Source organism: Erpetoichthys calabaricus, chromosome 12 (genome assembly GCF_900747795.2).
Source record: "Erpetoichthys calabaricus chromosome 12, fErpCal1.3, whole genome shotgun sequence".
Lineage (NCBI taxonomy): Eukaryota > Metazoa > Chordata > Cladistia > Polypteriformes > Polypteridae > Erpetoichthys > Erpetoichthys calabaricus.
Window position 1 is genome coordinate 83,408,422 of NC_041405.2, and position 17,847 is coordinate 83,426,268.

General features: G+C 36.9%; 1 protein-coding gene across 1 annotated transcript in view; it reads right to left on the bottom strand.

Annotated features, from left to right (window-relative positions):
- The window catches only part of gpc3 (glypican 3), a 719,214-nt gene that overhangs the window by 203,919 nt on the left and 497,448 nt on the right, over window positions 1–17,847 (bottom strand). The gene's annotated exons all lie outside the window — the stretch shown is intronic.

A 17,847-nucleotide genomic window follows, 5' to 3' on the forward strand; every position in this document is an offset into this window, starting at 1 on the left:
TATTCTTTTCAATTTAGTTTATTTGCATTTATCTACATTCTTTTATATTTTTCCACTGAAGCTATTTTTCTCAGTAAATCTGATATAATCTGATAATCTGATAAAACAAGGATATTTGTTGTTCAAGTAGTCTATGAACTTTCTTTCCGGCATAATGGATATTTCTGAATTTATGCAAATTAAATAATTGCGAAAATATTATTAAATTATTTGAAGAAGTGACTTATTACTTGATCAACTGATAACTAAAAAGCCATTGCATTTATATGACATAATAAATGTGTGATTTTTTTAATATTATATTATATTATATTATAATTTAATGATTGATTCATTCATTTACAATTATAAATCCATTTGGGAACAGCAAGTGATAATAACAATATTTTCCATTAAAATATTACAAAGCAGTAGTTACTCGCACTTAAATACTACGGACTGTACCAGGATACATGAAATTTCTTGCTTAACCAAGCTGCTGAAAGGAGAATCGAAAATAAGATTTCACATACAAAACGTGAAATTGTAATTTCGATTTTGAATAAATTCACTTAGTTACAGTAACTCAGGATTACAAATAATTAAGGAAGGGAACAGTTATAATGAACTGTCTACTCACCAAGAAGATATACTGTAACTGAATTCAAAAGATGAAGTGAAAAAGCCAAGTTTGACAGACAAAAGCGAAGAACTCAAAGGGATGTTTCTATTCTCGTCAATATCTGCGTTGTTTACTACCAGAATGAAAGTGAAGATTCTGAGAAAAAAGTGTGTGCACTACTTCTGCAAATGCTAATTGATGTACGGCTTTCAATTTTTACCAATGATATTGATAAGGCGATTTTCAAATTTTAGGAGCCAAAATTCCAGCCATTTTCAAAATTTTATAAATTCCTCCTGAACAGTCCATGGCACTTAAAAAAATGAGAAGATGTCTGGGAAAATGAGGACGGTTGGCAGCCCTACTCAAGAACTTTGGAAACAAACAGAAGGTTGAAAATACATTGATAGTTATTGAGGCCATCAGGATCTGACCCAGGTCTTTTCAGGATAGCTGTGACCAAGGCAGTTTTTAGTGAGAGAGACATCATACTATAAGAGAGATAGCCGTTGATTATATTTGTTGTCATATGGGTAATACATGACAGGCAATCCTAAAGAGATCCAGTGGTGAGATGGAGAAACTGGATTTATTTATAAGCTCAGATGTCATTTTCAGTTAGCAGACTGAACTCTGTGAGTAAAGTAATGGGTGAAGGAACCAAGGCAATGGTCTACAGTTGGTCACTGATGGAAGAAGCCAAATGCTGATGAAGATTTGCAGTTTTGGCAAGCAGAACAGCACTCATTAGAAAGGCCGTGACAAAGTGGTAGTTTCATTAACCTATTCACTGGAAAAATGGCTCTATCATTTATATCACCTGCACTAATATCATTTGAATAATATACCATCTTACAAGTAGCGAGGGCATTTTAGTAAAGAAGTATGTCATCTAAGTACATCTTAATATGTACAATGAGCCTAGTCTTTCTGGATAATTGCTGCTCCAATCGCTGGCCCATAGCCTTAAGCTAAAGGACTTCAGGTGTAAATTAGGCAGCAGTGTGAACAAATGAGATAGTTCATGTTTTTAAAGGAGCTAAAATATTAAGAGCTGTAAATAAACAAACATCATAATGATCCACTAATTCTGAAAAAGAGACAGTGGAAGATGAACTGGTTAGGACTTAATGGGTCAGTTGCAGTGTACCTGAGATAGTATGGTAGTAGCAGCAGATCAAGACCAGACTAAATAGTACGGTACTAAGAGGAGATGATCCTCAGGTCTAAGTGCTGTCTCAGTGATCAGCGGAACAAGATGAATACCATTAGTATTCAAATATTAGTAGAATCAGATCTGAAGCATAATCATCTGTCTGCAACTCCTGGGCAGATTCACTGTCAGGGGACCTGGGTGCACTGCCCTGGGGCCTTGGCATTTGTGAGAAAAACGTAATGCTGGCATTTTTCTGTTTCAGTGGTACCTCGCACTCTTACATGCAACACACATACACAGTTATCTGTACATTATATTGGCACTCTTCAATGTAAGGAAAGAGCGACCGCTGGCTTAAATCTCTCAAGGAGACCATTGCCCTGACTTATTTTATTTCACAGAGTGGAAATATATATGCGTGTGACACCCTGGGGCCTTTGGGGGGTTCTTAATCTGGTCTTGCTTTACTTCATTTTCTAGTTACATAAATAATACAGAAGAGTTGCTACATGTCATTCATTACATTCAGCTTTTTCTTATGGCATATGTCTGTAACAGTCTCTCTGATACATGAGGAATTCATTTTGTAACACTGCCCACTACACTAAGTCCCTTAGACTTGCTCATAAGTAGGCAACACTGTTCCCCTTCTCTGACTTTAAGAAGCACATTACAACAGCACTTCGTTTTAGTCTTGATTAGCTGCTAGTCCACAGCTCTGAGGCACACCACAACAGTGCTAAACACAGAAAATCAGCATGTTACCATAAATACATAATAAGACCATCTCAGCACAGGAACATCCCCAACTAACAGCACACAAGCAAATGGCCCAGTAAATCTGATAAAGTTCTCTAGATGAACATTTTTAATGCTGCAAAATGAAATGACTCTCTGAAGCTTTGATTTCTTCAGCTGCAGGTAAATGTGAAATAACACAATTTTAAGATGTTAAATAGGTAGCTCAGCAGAAGTAAGACTACATGAGGTGATATCAGAGCAACAGAGGAGGTCCAGAACAGAGGTACTCAGCTCTGATCCTGGAAGTCAGCAGTGGGAGCAAGGTGTCCTTCCAACCTGTTTCATAATTAGAAGCCAGGCCTAGCAGATAATGAACCTTGGTATTTAATTACATGGCTTGTTAGTGCTTTCATTCTTCCAAAACAAATCTTTATCACATTGTAGATTTCTGTTTTCTGAGAACATTATCCATTAAGTTTTGTGGTCCAGAACAGATTTGTACCTGTTGGTCTTTCCCTTCTCTCTCATTATTTCAAAATGTTATATTAATGCAGATACTTAATGCAGCTGTTTAAAACATTAAAATATGGTATTAATGGTTCTAAATCATAACAAACAAGTTATTTATATTAGGAATATAAATAAAAAGCTGGTTGAATTTACAGATGATACAAAGCAAGGTGGACCGGTAGATAATCTGGAATTTGTTTAAGCATTACAGAGGGACTTGAATAGTACACAAGCTTGGTCAGATTTGTGACAAATTAAATTTAATGTAAGTAAATGTAAAGTATTGTATGTAGGAAGTAAAAATGTCAGATTTGAATATACAATGGGACTTCTGACAGTTGAAAGTATACCTTACAAGAGTTGTAGTGGACTTGACACTATCAACTGCCAGCCAGTGTTCAGAAGAAATTAAGAAGGCTAACAGAATGTTAGATTATATAGCACACTGTGTAGAGTACAAGTCCAAGGAGGTTATGCTCAAGCTTTATAACACACTGATTGGTTGGACCTCATCTGGAGTACTGTGTATGGTTTTGATCTCCAGGTAAAAAAAAAAAAAATTCAGATGTGAGAGTCAGTAGGCTTTGCTCCTCAGGAACCAAGTTACACCATCTATTCTATAACATTTCAATAATTTTTTACCACTCTGATCATTAAATAGGTCATTATGATAGCAATCGATGAGAAGAATTCATAATTAAATGAAGAATTATGGTATTTGAGGGTTCCTCTAAAGTGTCTCTTTCTCTTGCACAATTTGGCTCAAAAGCTCATCAGCACATCGTCATCTCATAACAGGCCTAAGTCTAGAGTTTGATATTTTTCCATCTAACCGTTTTAGCTCTCAAGAAAGTGTGACACATAGAGACACATACAGACAGACAAGCACTCATTATTGAGAAAGTGGTATTTTTAGTATCAAGGGACGCTAAAATGTCAAGATCTGTCGAAAACTGGAGACTGAATTTTTTGACTAAATCTAAAGCTTTTGCTCCTCTCCCATAAACGATAGGTTATGGTGGTGGAGGGTGCAAAGCAAACAACTTCACAGTGCTAGAATAAGTCCAGAGAAGAGCAACTAGGCTGATTCCAGGGCTGCAGGGGATGAGTTATGAAGAAAGATTAAAAGAGCTGAGCCATTTCAGTTTAAGCAAAAGAAGATTAAGAGGTGAATTACAGGGTTGAAGTGTTTAAAATTATGAAGGGAATTAGTACAGTGGATTGAGACTGTTATTTGAAAATGAATTCATCATGAACAGGAGCACACAGTTGGAAACTTGTTACGGGTAAATTATTCTTCACACACAGAACAATAGACATATGGAATAAGTTTACCAAGGAGTGTGGTAGACAGTAGGACTTAAGGAACTTTTAAAACTCGACTAGATGCTTATTTAGAAGAATTAAGTGGTTAGGACTGGTGAACTTTGTTGGGCTGAATGGCCTGTTCTTGTCTAAATCTTTATAATGTTCTAATTATATGATAACTAGATAAGTTTTATTTAGTTATGCCTGTGTTGCAATTTAATAACACCTTATATACTCATAATGTTGTGTTTTTCTAAAGCTAATGTTTTATTTATATGTATATATCACTGCAGATTTACATGTGATTATTTATTTCATAATTGCTTTTATTATTTAATTTTGGCACAAACGGCATTCCATAAGAGCAGCATTGGGCAGCTCAGCTATAGACAAGTCACCTGGATTGCAAGGCAATGTCACCAACATCATTAAATAATCAAGAAAATATTGATTAGAAGTTGTTATTATTTAAGCTAATAGTTACACTCCAACATCACTGTTGCATTTGCATTTTTAAATATTAAATAAACGAGAAATTCACTTGTGATGCACATCAGAGTAATAATCAATTCTCCATTTGTTATTTGGCATAAAATATCTGAGGTTAAAGGCAAACATGAAGGCAGAGCTTGTCATCAAGCTGCATTCAAAAGAGCTGAGGTATTTGTTGAGTCTTTTGAAAAACCTAACAGTCAGGTCTCAATCATGTTGAACAGAAAACAAGAAGCAAACATCACAGCAAACAGACATCTACTAAAGTCAGCTGCAGTTGGTCAGTTGTTAGAGCAGGGGTCTCCAACATGTCGCTCGCGAGCTATCGGTAGCTCAGCAACCCCCTTCCAAGTAGCTCGCCAAAGGGTTAATGAATCCTACATAAATTTGAAAACTTGATTAGTCAAATTAGGAGTGGGCGATCTTTCCAAAAAATCATATCACGATCCTTTTAACACAAAATCACGATCCACAATCTGAATTGCAATCTATCTTTTCAATGTGGCATACACTTAAGAAAATATCCAGACTCAAACTCATCAAGACCTAAGTGACACTTTATCAAACAAAGTTGAATTCAATTGTTCTCTCATTCGCTAGCTAAGCGGATTAAGGAACACGCCCCAAGGTTGGCATGTGAGTGAGAAAGGCCCCTCCCCTGGCCCGTTGCGTGGATCTTGGATTCGCGCAAATAAATCGTTACCGCAAAGTGAACTATGATACTTAGTACGATGAGAGAAGTTGTAACATCAACTGGAATGATCAAGCAAATTATAGAAAAAAACCCAATCTAAATCCGTTAAGTAGTTCCCTTGTGAAAAGCGGACAGACATACAGAAAGACAGACATTACATTTTATATATTATATATCAGTAAACCTTTAAACTAATGTGCAGTTAAAGTGTCAACAGCATTCTCGGCATTTCTGGAGCTTATTAGAGCCAGATAACTGTAAGAATCTTCACCAAGCAGCTCTGAAAATGTCTGCTTTGTTTGGGTCTACATACCTCTGTGAGTCCATAAGAGGCTCCACTCCACCATTCACCTGCCTGTCTTGTTGACTCCATGCAGTGCCAGCCATCTGACTAACTACAAACATATCACACATGCAACTGGACATGTGAATACTCTTGTGAAGTGAAACAGTGACATGGAACAAAATGACAAATGAATAAGTCATATCTGTGTATTTGGAATTGCATTGTTTTGTTTTGACAGTATTCATGTTTTAATTCAATAGTGTGAGATACACTAGAAACTGCATACAGACATACAAAATGCACTTGCAGGTGAACTAAATATTTTTTTGTAATGTTTTAAAGCAAAATGTGAGTTGTGGACACCAACATTTTGTAAATGTTCAGGCAAAACAAGCTTATTCAGTTTGTTTGGTTTGAAATAAGATATGAGAATAAACGTTAGAAAACATGAGTAGCTCTCGGCCATTTTCATTTTGTAAAAGTAGCTCTCAGGGGAAAAAAGGCTAGAGACCCCTGTGTTAGAGGCAGCAGTGAATCTGGGAGCCCAGGAAACTTCCTGTCTTTAATGAGATTATTGGCCAGCCATGATGAAACAACACATGAAGAAACAAAGCTGGAACATACAACTTACTCTTAAGTACTTATAATACTGTTTAGATTTTTTGTTAAAATACGGCAGCATTATATTTTAGTGTGATCAAATATTGTGCTCTATTTTACAGTTATTTTATAGGGTTTATTTATTAATTTGGTTCAATTATAAATAAAAACATTGGCTTAATTTTGCTTTGAAATTAAATCTAATTTGATACTGTTTTAAGAATCACAATGACAGACTAAGCGGCACACTGAATATAATACAGGCAGATGCATGAGAAGGATTCCTGGGTTTAGTATTGTTTTCTTTTTATTTCTTGTACATTCTGCTGTTTTAAGAGTCCACTTAAGCTAAGTGCCCAATTCAAGTGCGTTTTAGAGGGGAAAATGGGAATGATGGAAAGTTGGAACTTTGTTGGAAGGAGGATCAAAAAATCATGAATGTACAGACCTCCACCCTGAAGGACACCTTGTTGTTATGTCAATGATGAAAAAAGCTATCTTAAATAGATGGCTAATTTTAAAATGGATTAGGAGAGGAAAATGAAAAAGTATTAAACGGGCAGTCATCAAAACTGAAAGATTAAGAGTACCAAAATAAAGCCAAAACAAGTTCAAAGAATCAAAGTCAAAAAGCATATAAGAAAATCCTAATACAACTAAGAACAGGGCAGACAACAGGAACAACACAGTGGCACCTGAAAAAGTGATGATCTGATGGCATCAAGTGGTAGCTACAGAAGATTAAATACTAATAACAACATGACCTGGAATGAAGCAAAATAATGCAAAATGACAACACCTTCAAGAAAATCCAAACACAAAATGGTGACATGATGATGTCAATAAAAGCAGTATTATAAACACTGTCATAAGTATGGGAATGGGAAAATGAGTATCAGTTTTACATGGTCCAAAGCCCCACATTTATGACAATGCAGTGAATATATATATATTTGTAGCCAGTAATTCACAAAGTGGTAAAATGAATCAGGTATCTTAAAATAGTCTTTAACTCTGGAGCTATCAACAACCTACCAGGTGTCATCATTGGAGGAAAATAATTAGACATACAGGAATCAAAGGCAATATATAGCAAATTAGGAAGGGTGGGAGGGTGGGGCGGTTAATTAATAAGGTGGAGTTCAGAGGATACACATTTAACTGGGACACAGTGCAAGTAAAATTCAGGGTTAATACTAAAAGTGCCAGAGAGCTGACTGAATCATGGTTCTCAAATTAAAATGGCATTAACAGACATATGGACATTAACCCAATATATTGCAGCCTTAAAGAGAAGAACATCTAAATAATAAAAAAGAAGTTATCAGCAACACCCTCTGAACCCCACCTTATTGACTGGGGTTGGTTGCCCTCTAATGGGTGACTGGGTGGCTTCTCCGGGCTGAGGGTGGGAAAGGAGACAAGGTGGCTTGCAGTCACACCTGATGGTGTCCCTGGGTGGTAGTGCTTACCTTTGATGAGCTGAGAAGGTGACCCTCTGACATGCATATATATGATATATACATAGCTCAACAAACTATCATATTAATTTATCCATACCATATTTTGTCTACCCCTGATTATAGAGAATCAAAATTAGATAACTGACACAGTTGGTGTTTTCCATGATTACATTGTTAAATATTTTCTGTTCTGGCAAGTTTAGGCTTTGGATGTGTTCCCAGAATAATGTGCTTTTGGTTTGCTTGCATTCAAGGTGTAAGACTGAGTGAATCGTTCCTGAAAATAGCATTCTTTGAAAAAAATGTTAACTGCTAAAAGCTGTTTCTGCCTTGGCATGGTGCTACCTTCTCTATACATGTAGGTAGTACAAAATAAGTACAGGGTTCACAAAGACCAGGATTTTTACACCAAAAATATTCCTTATAACATAATAGGTCTCATGGGACCCCCTCATCTCCCTCCCTTTTGAGCAGGCTATAATATTACTTTGTGGAGTAGGTCAAAGGCAGGATTGTAAGGGCAACTGGGTAAACTGATCTGTAAAGGACTTGAAAGGGTGTCATCCATCCTGTAATACTTAATACCCATTTGACAGAAATGCCTCTCAGTCACCTGGTTTAAACTGATAGCAGCCATTCTTATGGCCAGCTTCAAGCTTCAAATACACTGGGCTTTCTTAAAGTCTTGAGGGAGGTTGGGAGAACCCTGCTTGAAAACTGAAACCTAATAACAGAAATAGCAACAAAAAGGCTTTATACCATATTGCTGTTCTGCACATTCTTCAATGCTTTATTAAATCTCTTCTCTCTGAGTATAAGCCATTACAAAGTCGGCAGATGAGTGAATAAGAAAGAGTGTAGCTTTTCTTGATGCTTCAGAATTAAGTTTTGATGAAAGAATTGTGGCTTCTTTTTGATTTCTGAAGCACCACTGAATGAGGGTATGAGCTCCTTCATGCAGTACTCCTTTCTGATCTTACAGATAGTATAATGCAGCAACTATTGGGGTAGTAAAATAAGCTGCTGCAAAAAAAGAAACCAGCTACCTCCTCAGCAGAAGGTATCCTGATTATTGCTTAAAGGATAAATTTGTTGGTGATGGAGCAGGAAGAATGCAATCTGAGGCTAAAGCAGTACTACTACTGCAAGTGAATCCTACCTAGCTCCAAACCGAAATCTTCAGCTGTAAACACAATCAGATGACCCCTGATTTATTATCTACTAGACAGAGGATAACTAAAATTTGATTTTGGTACTAGAGATGAGTAAAAGTCTTCATATCCTTGAAATACTAATCATGGGGTGCATTTTCTATGGGATTTCATTCAAGTTTTTGCTTTCCTTTCTTCCATTGCCACTGTAAAATAACCAAATTAATGACTATATTACATCATAATTTACAGCATAAATTGGCAGTGGATTATGAAATTTTAAGCTGTTCTCTGTGGTTCACAAAATTATGAATCATGGCTAATCTCCTTTTTATATACAGGAGGGTAAGTCAATAATTATCCCCACTTTTGTAAATTTTGTTTGTGTTGACTGTGCTGCCTTTTCCATGCACATGTGGAAACACAGGGTCTTTGTCGTCACAGTGGTAAAGTGTTGGTGTTGATTAGTCAGTTTCTCTCATTGTTTTCTAGGAGGAATCCTGGCTGCTCCACTCTCCATTTGCACCAAAGAAGAGCAGCAAACAGTGATCCACTTTTTACGGCCTAAAGGAATCCTGGTGAACGAAATCCTCATTGGTTTATCAGAATCATGGTGCGGGCTTGCTCAATGTTGTCGTTGGTTGTGGACATGGATGGGCATCCTGCTTCTTCTTCATACTTAAGACTTGTCTGACAATTTTTGAACATCTCAATCCATTCATAACACTCTGCCATAGTAAAACACTGTTGCTGTATTGTGCAGAAAGGCTGCTATGAATTATGGCCCTGGGGTACCTTCAGCCCAAAAATAGCGGATCGCTGCTTGTGGCTCTGCTTTGACTTTAAACAAGAGAGTGAATCACCTGTGCTTACTCCTAAAAAACAATAAAAGAAACTGAACAATCAAGGTTGAAACTCTACCACTGTGACCACAGACACACCATGTTTCCACAAATGCCAACTGAAACAAAATTAGCATAAAAGTATGGATAATTATTGACTTACCTTCATATATGCTAGCTGTGAATTTCACAGAATTAGAGGAATCCACAGCATAAAGGCAGCTGATTCTTTATCACATCTGTTTAATGTCACAGCCACTCATGCTTCCTAGCCATACCAGTTTGAATGTCATTCGCCTTCATCCAATCGACTCTATCTATCTATCTATCTACAGAGTTTGCCTTTGACATCATAAAAGAGGGTCTGGACAACAGAAATCAGATAATATCACATTTGATTTCAACATGAAAACATGTCCGAACTGTCTAACAGTGAGACTCAAGAATGTCTTCTGGAGACAGATTTAAATGGGGAGAGAGAGAGGGAAGAGGGTGTGACACAATAAAGCATGATTTCTGCTTTCGTCCCTTGAGTGGAAAGAAGAACACTCCCAGAGACCACTGATGACACTGTATCCACCCCCCAACTCTTTTGCCTGAGGCCAGGCCATGCCATGCTATGCCACAGTGAGACAGCAATAAGGATTAAATGATCGCCAGGACCAGGAAATAAGAAAAAGAAATATTGTCTAAAAATTAGCAAAGGTCAGAAGCCAAAAATCACCAAAGGCCAAACCAAAACACTAACAAAATTCACAGTCAAAAGGAAGTCACAAAGATCTCTCTCCCTAAAGATTTCACTAACTTGTTCAGAGTTTTCCAACATGTACAATAATGCAGGGTGCCACCATCTTATATAGGCAGGAGTAATTTTACTTTATACTCATCTATGCAAGCAACATACATCTGCTCATGAGAGAAGCAGTTTGACGAGGAGAGATAGACTCACAGGGAAGTGAAGTCTATGTGGAATTCATGGACTCCATTGTTTAAATAAAGATTCTCCCATGTTCGCCACAGCTGAGCAGAGTACAAACTTCAAGTTTGACATAAAAGCCTTGCCCAAGCAAATTATAATGGTGATGTACTAATGATCTGCGGTGGGCTGGTGCCCTGCCCGGGATTTGTTCCTGCCTTGCGCCCTGTGTTGGCTGGGATTGACTCCAGCAGACCCCCGTGACCCTGTGTTAGGATATAGCAAGTTGGATAATGGATGGATGGTTGGATGGATAGATGTACTGACAATGATTATGTTTGCAGCCCAAATTGCAATTAATAACACTAGAAACAAATGACAAAAACAGTGATAGAAATGCTTGACTAAAGAGCAAGTTTTTAATGTAATGGATGGGAATAAACCCCAGATTCCCCTTGGTTCCTGCTTGAAAGGTGATCACGCAAACTATTACCAAAGTAATCTACAGGGGAACCGTTTTCTGATAATAGATCACAATGTAGAATTTCAAGCTGTTTGCTTTAACCCAGTGTTGTCCCTGCTACCAACAAAAACTGTGCTTTAAAGGAAACCTAAACCCAAAAATGATTATTTTTTGTATGTTACTTATGCTATGTAGTTTGAAGTGATGGCCAAGAAAAATTCTGGAGAACAGACCACATTATTAACAAACAAAGTTTCTGATGGAACAGGAGTCAATGGTGACCAATTCTGGACAACAGCAAACATTATCAGTAACATCCATGAAAAAGATCTCATGCATTACGAGTCCACACATCAAGTCATCCAGACATATGCTCACAAAATGCTTGATTTTTTGCTAAATATTGTTAAATAAATAACTCTGGAAAATGAAAGTGCACAAACAAGAAGCCCCTTCACACAGGGCCATGCTTGGAATTGAAGAATCCTGCCCAATGCAGGAGGTGGAATCAGAGAGGGTGTGCTCTTTAGTATAGGAATGCATTTGGTTGTCTTCTTCTTCATGTCTTCTAATGCTGTTATGTCTTTTATTTTTAGTGTGATGACCAAAACAGCACGCAGTACTGTTCTCATTAGTGTATAATAGAATTTGAATAGACCATCCCTTAATATTCGATGCAATGGTTTTTATGCTATAATCTAAAATTGTATTTACTTTTTGAATTGCTTTTGGACAGTGCCAATGTAGATACAATGAATACACTATATCAGCCTAAAGTCCCTAAATGCTTTTCAGAAGTTGGTTCTCATTGTTCAGCATCACCCATCTTGTCTTTAAAATGAATGTTCCTTTTGCCTGTGTGTATGCCTGTGTTTGCCATTTGCACTCATCTATATCATTGTTGTTATCATTAATATTATTAAATGTACACTTTTGTACTTACTTCAGTCATGACTAAGTACAAAAAAATGAATATTAAGCCAAAATTCAGTTTCACTCGTGTCAGTTTATTCAGTTTCAGCTGCAAGCACAGACATACAGAGATAATATTACAGAGAAAAGTAGAACTCAATTTAACCCTTTAATTTTTTGTTCATGTATCAGTTTTGCTGTGCAAATCTCTTAGCTGACTTCTGGAAGTAAAGTGTGACAGTGGACAGACCTGTGCCTGTAGATGCTGTAAAGGTTCTCTGGAATCTTAGTAGGCACTCAGCCTGACAAAACAGAACAAACATAAAAAATGGAAATAGTAGTTAAGCTTTGCTGGAAATCACATCATGCCATTGGAAAGCCTGATATCTAACACAGGAAATGTGATCTGAACTGTTATAAAGAATGAAAACAGGATCCATTTAATCCAAAAAGTGTATGGTGAGATTATTATACTAATAATAATGTCCAGGTTGTCTTGTGGTCTCAAACTGCAGTCAGACAACTTTGTATACAATTTGTATAAATTGGTGGCTGACCTTCAGGAAGTAACAAGTTGAGCTGTTCTGAAGTCACAATTGCCATTTCATTTACTAAATTTATTAATGGTTGTCCATTGTTAAATGTTCAGTTTCTGCACAATTCCGACACTGTTTGCACATTTTAGTATGCACTAGGTCGCATGCAAATAAAAGTTTAAACTAAAAACCCATTTCTGTGTTGGGTCCTTGAATGAATTATGCAGTGGCAACTCATTGATTTCTGCTGCTTGTTTCACAGCTCCTTGCAAAAAACACAATACAAGTACAATTAGCAGATTACACTTTCAGCTTTTTGGTAATTAATGTAGAGATAGAAACAAATTGTTGGTTTCATGCTAAAATCTAGGTCTATGTATGGTCCCAGTTTTGGCTGTAAATTAAAAAATGACTGCTTATTGTCAGTGTTAAACAGTCCAAGTGTACAGCTCACAACCAGCTGTGTGCAGGGCAAGTCACAATTACGGCCAAAGCTGAGAACCCCACTCAGAAAATACACAGTATAAGTACAGGGTTTTGTTGGAGATGATAACCAAGTGCCGGGAATTATAAGATTAGCTTCATATATCATTTACTAATTAGTACTCTTTTCAGCCTGATTCTTATATGTTAATGAAATGCTTCCTTTGGTGTTACCATTAACCACAGTGCAATAATAAAATACTTATTGACGGGCAACTTTCCTTTATTAGCTTACTATGCCTGATTTTCCATTTCAACACCATTACCACATAATTTCCTCTTCTTCTTGCAGGAAATATGATAGCATTTTTCAGACATGGCATTCTTAGAGAGCAGCAGACACTAGACACGTGACTTTGAGGAAATGGGACTGTTGGTCTGAGGCAAAAAGCGCATTTAAAAAGCACATGGTGAAAACTGGCTGTGTGGACAAGAGTGGCACGTGTCCTGTACATGGCTGACTATGACTACATGATGCTGACAGGTGATAAATGAAATTTAAACATGGCAGCATTACTGAGATTTGGTTATTTGTTGCGATTTGAACTGTTTTAGTTATTTCTTCGTCTATTATGGAGTTTTAAAGTAACAGTGCTAACTACAGAGTTGTTAAATACAGGCACACAGATTTTATGGAAATCTGCTCTACCGGCTACTTTCATACAGGGGGAGAAAATTAAAAAAGAAACGTTTCTGAAGTCAAAGTTTTATTTTTCACAATTGTAACATATATTTACTAGCCTTGGAACTTGTGCTAGACAAGCAGAATTTACATTTAAAACAAATAATGAAGAAAGGTGAACAAAAACATATCACTTTACAGTGGATTCGGAAAGTATTCTTCACTTTATGCACAATTTATCGTGCTGTAGATGTAATTTGAAATGGGTACTTTTGCCATTTTTACCCAACAATCTACACTCAATTACACAATAATGACAAAGTAATAGCATGTTTTCAGAAAGGTTTGCAAATTTATTAAAAACCAAAAACTGAAATCCCTCATTTATGTATGTATTCTGATCCTTAATTTATTACTTTGTAGAAAGCCCCTTTGGCAACAATAACAGGTTCAAGTCTTCTTGGGTAAATCTTTAAAGGCTTTAGTTTAAATGTTTAGAAAGGCACACACCTATGTAAAGAAGGTCCTATAATTCACACTGCACTTCAGGACAAAAATAACGTCATGAAGCCCAAGTAACTCTCTGGAGACCTCTGTAGTCTTTGTATTGTGCTGATGAATTGATCAGGTCAAGGTTATAAAACCATTTATAAAGCTTTGAATGTTCTCAGGAGTACAGTGGCCTCAATAATTGCGAAATGGAAGAATTTTGGAACCACCAGGACTCTTCTCTGAGTTGGCTGTCTGCCCAAAGTGATGAGGCAAGAAGGGCCTAGATCAGGGTGGTGATCAAGAACCCCATGGTCACTCTAACAGAGCTTGAGAAGCCCTCTGCTCAGAAGAGAGAACCTATAAAGGATGATCATCTCAGCAGCACTCCATCAATCAGGCATTTATATCAGAATGTCTAAATGGCAGCCACTCTCGATTAAAAGGTACTGTACATGTGGTGAGCATCCTGGTGCAATAATGGCTGCTGTCGCATTATCCAGATTGGTGCTACACATTGGTTGTGGTTGAAGTGGTTCCCCTCTGTCTGAGCAAATAGCTCTGAATAGTGAGAAAAGCGTGATATAAATTTAATGAATCAATTAATCAAACAAACTAATTAATTGACAGCCAACTTGGAGTTTGACAAATAGTATTTAAAGGACTCTAACAGCATGAAGGAGAAGATTCTCTAATCTGATAAGACAAAAACTGAACTCTTTGAACAGAACTCCAAGCACTATGGCTGGCAAAGACCAGGCACTGCTCATCACCTGCATTATACCATCCCTACAGTCAACCACGGTAAGGGGCAGAAACATGTTATGGAGGTGCTTCTCATTAGCAGAATTGATGAAAGGATGAATGCAGCCAAATTTAGAGTGTCCTTGCAGAAACTCCTCTCTAGAGTGCTTGTGACCACATACTGGAGTGACAGTTCACCTTTCAGTGTGACAATGACCCGAAGTATACAACCAAGGCAATACTGGAGTGGTTTTAGGAGAATTTTCTTACTGTTCAGCAAAAGCACAGAATTAAATCCAACAGAACATCCGTGGAACGTCCTGAAGATGGATGCTTCCCATCTAGTCTAATAGAGCTTGAGAGGATACGTCAGGATGAATGGGATAAACTGCCCAAATCCAAGTGTGCAAGATTTAGCGAAGAAGACTCAAAACTGGAACTGCTGCCAGAGGGGCTTTTACAAAGTACTGAATTAAGGATCTGAATACTTACATGAATGAGAGGATTCAGTTTTGGAATTTTAATAAATCTGCAAACCTTTCTGAAAATATGCTTACACTCTCTCAGTTATTGAATGTACATGATGGACAAAAATGGCAAATTTATCTATTTGAAATTAAATCTAAAACACAATGAAGTGTGCAGAAAGTGAAAATGTCCAAATACTTTATGAATCCACTGCAGATGACATGAATTTAGACCTGTTGTAGGGCGTGTGAAGTAATGCAACAACAAAAATGCAAGTATTATGTTATTCTATATTTGCTGTGCAGAGCAAAGATTATTGAGATGTTAGCACTCAGTAGGAGGAAGGTAGCGCTATATAATAAGAAAAATACAAACCATCTACAAAAACAGCCATTAGGCCACATTTTCATTACCATTTAAGTCAATGATTCCAGTGTTCTATAACATGTAGCCTTAACAGCTGGACTGCAAGTTGGATATGTTTCACAAAAAATGACTGTACATAAGAGGAAAATACTTTGGGCTTGGGTAATCAATGAAGTCCCACAGATACAACATTGTTTTCCTCTTCTTAATTTATACTAATCATGCAGATTTAGATATAGTGAGCAAACATGTTAAATTTCAAGATAGCACTTACAATGGACAAAACAGGAACCTCTGTTTAAAAAATATGCCAAAATATTCATTTACTGTAAGTCCATACTGATGGGTGAGGGAATAGAGATTCTCTAGCCAAATGAATGCCACTTCCATATGGAACACCTCTATAGAGATCTGTTTTTTGTATTTCAAACTTCTTTTCTGAAAAATGTGATACATTGATTTTCCTATACATCTTTCTTGCAATGTCATGAAAAACCTGATCTAATTTTTAAATTGTTGAGAGTGGGGTTCACATTTACATCTAATATGCTTCAAAGAAATGTAACACTGATAAAAAAATCTATTTTACTAAATGTTGTACTTTTTAATTGACATTCATTTCTTATAATTTTAAGATGCCCAAGTCAGCCCTTTCTTTAATAATTACATTATCTATGCTGGGGATACTGAGGGTACAACAGCACCTGATAACTATAAAAACTAAACAAGGCTCATGTAAACCAGCTTCCTAGACGTAATGTGTTAACTATACAACGGCAGACAAAAATAATCAGCATCTGATCAGCACTGTGAAATGGCAATGAATGAACTGCTTCCTCTCCCCAGCTGTCCAAAACCCAAAGGTGCTCAAATAAAAATAGCTGCCGTTGTTGTACTGACATGTCCCTTTTCCCACAAAAATGTTAAAAAGAACCTCTCCATGCCAAAGGTTATGTGAGATGAGCTGTTCAATTCACGGAGGAGTTGAGCAGACAGCACTATTCTGAATCCCCACCTCAAATTATTTGTCTGTGCATGTATTCAAAAATTGCATAAGAAAAAAAATCACGGTTAATTATTTCTTTCAACTAAAATTCCAAGAATACTATACATTATGACACACGCTTATTAATTATTTCCTATTCTCTGTTTCTTTCTGGAATCCTAAACTATAGCATTCGGTATCCCCTGCTTCAATGACAAAGTCTCTCTTCCAGGCCATTAAAGGAAATATTAGAATGCCTGAGAACCGTTGCCATCAATGTTGACGGACGTATCATTAGACCCTCGTATGATTAAACAACTGTTATACAAGAAGGGTTAAGCAGTCAGGCTCTGATCTTGCTTTTTCTAAAAGACTATGGGCCTTAAAGCAATTAATTTTAATTATCTACTGTACGTTTTTGCTTTCTTCCATGCTGCTGCCAAATAGCTTTATTCTCTCTTAGCTCAATTTCTCTTATAATAGTTAAATACCGGTTCCATCTTTTAAAGTTAGTATTGTAGCCTGCACTTTTGGGAAACAGACAGTAAAAAAGTTAACACAGTTTTATGTTTATTTATTGTTGCTGCTTATTTGTTGATTGATTATATTTTGATATGAATGTGCTTAGTAATATGCTTGTCTACTTTTCTGTTTCAGACATGTGTATTAGATTGACTTGGGACAGCGTGAGTATGTGCAAGAGTGTGCCCAGAGGTGGATTGGCACTCCATCCAGTGCCTGATGCTGCCATGGTAGGTTGCTTGTCAGAAGACCGCTACAACACTAAATACTGAGATTTCAGTGAGCTACTTAACATGCTTCATAAATTCAGTTCAGTCAAGATCAGGAGAAAATGCATGGAACACATCACCTTCAAAGCTCAGTCAACTCACACACATTCTTCAGTTTTGTTTCAAATGGAAAACTTGACTTCACCCTCAGCTCACCACCTTATTTTTTATGTGTTTTTTCTATAGATTTTTGACTACAAGACCCTCTGCTAAGTTGCCTTTGCAAGT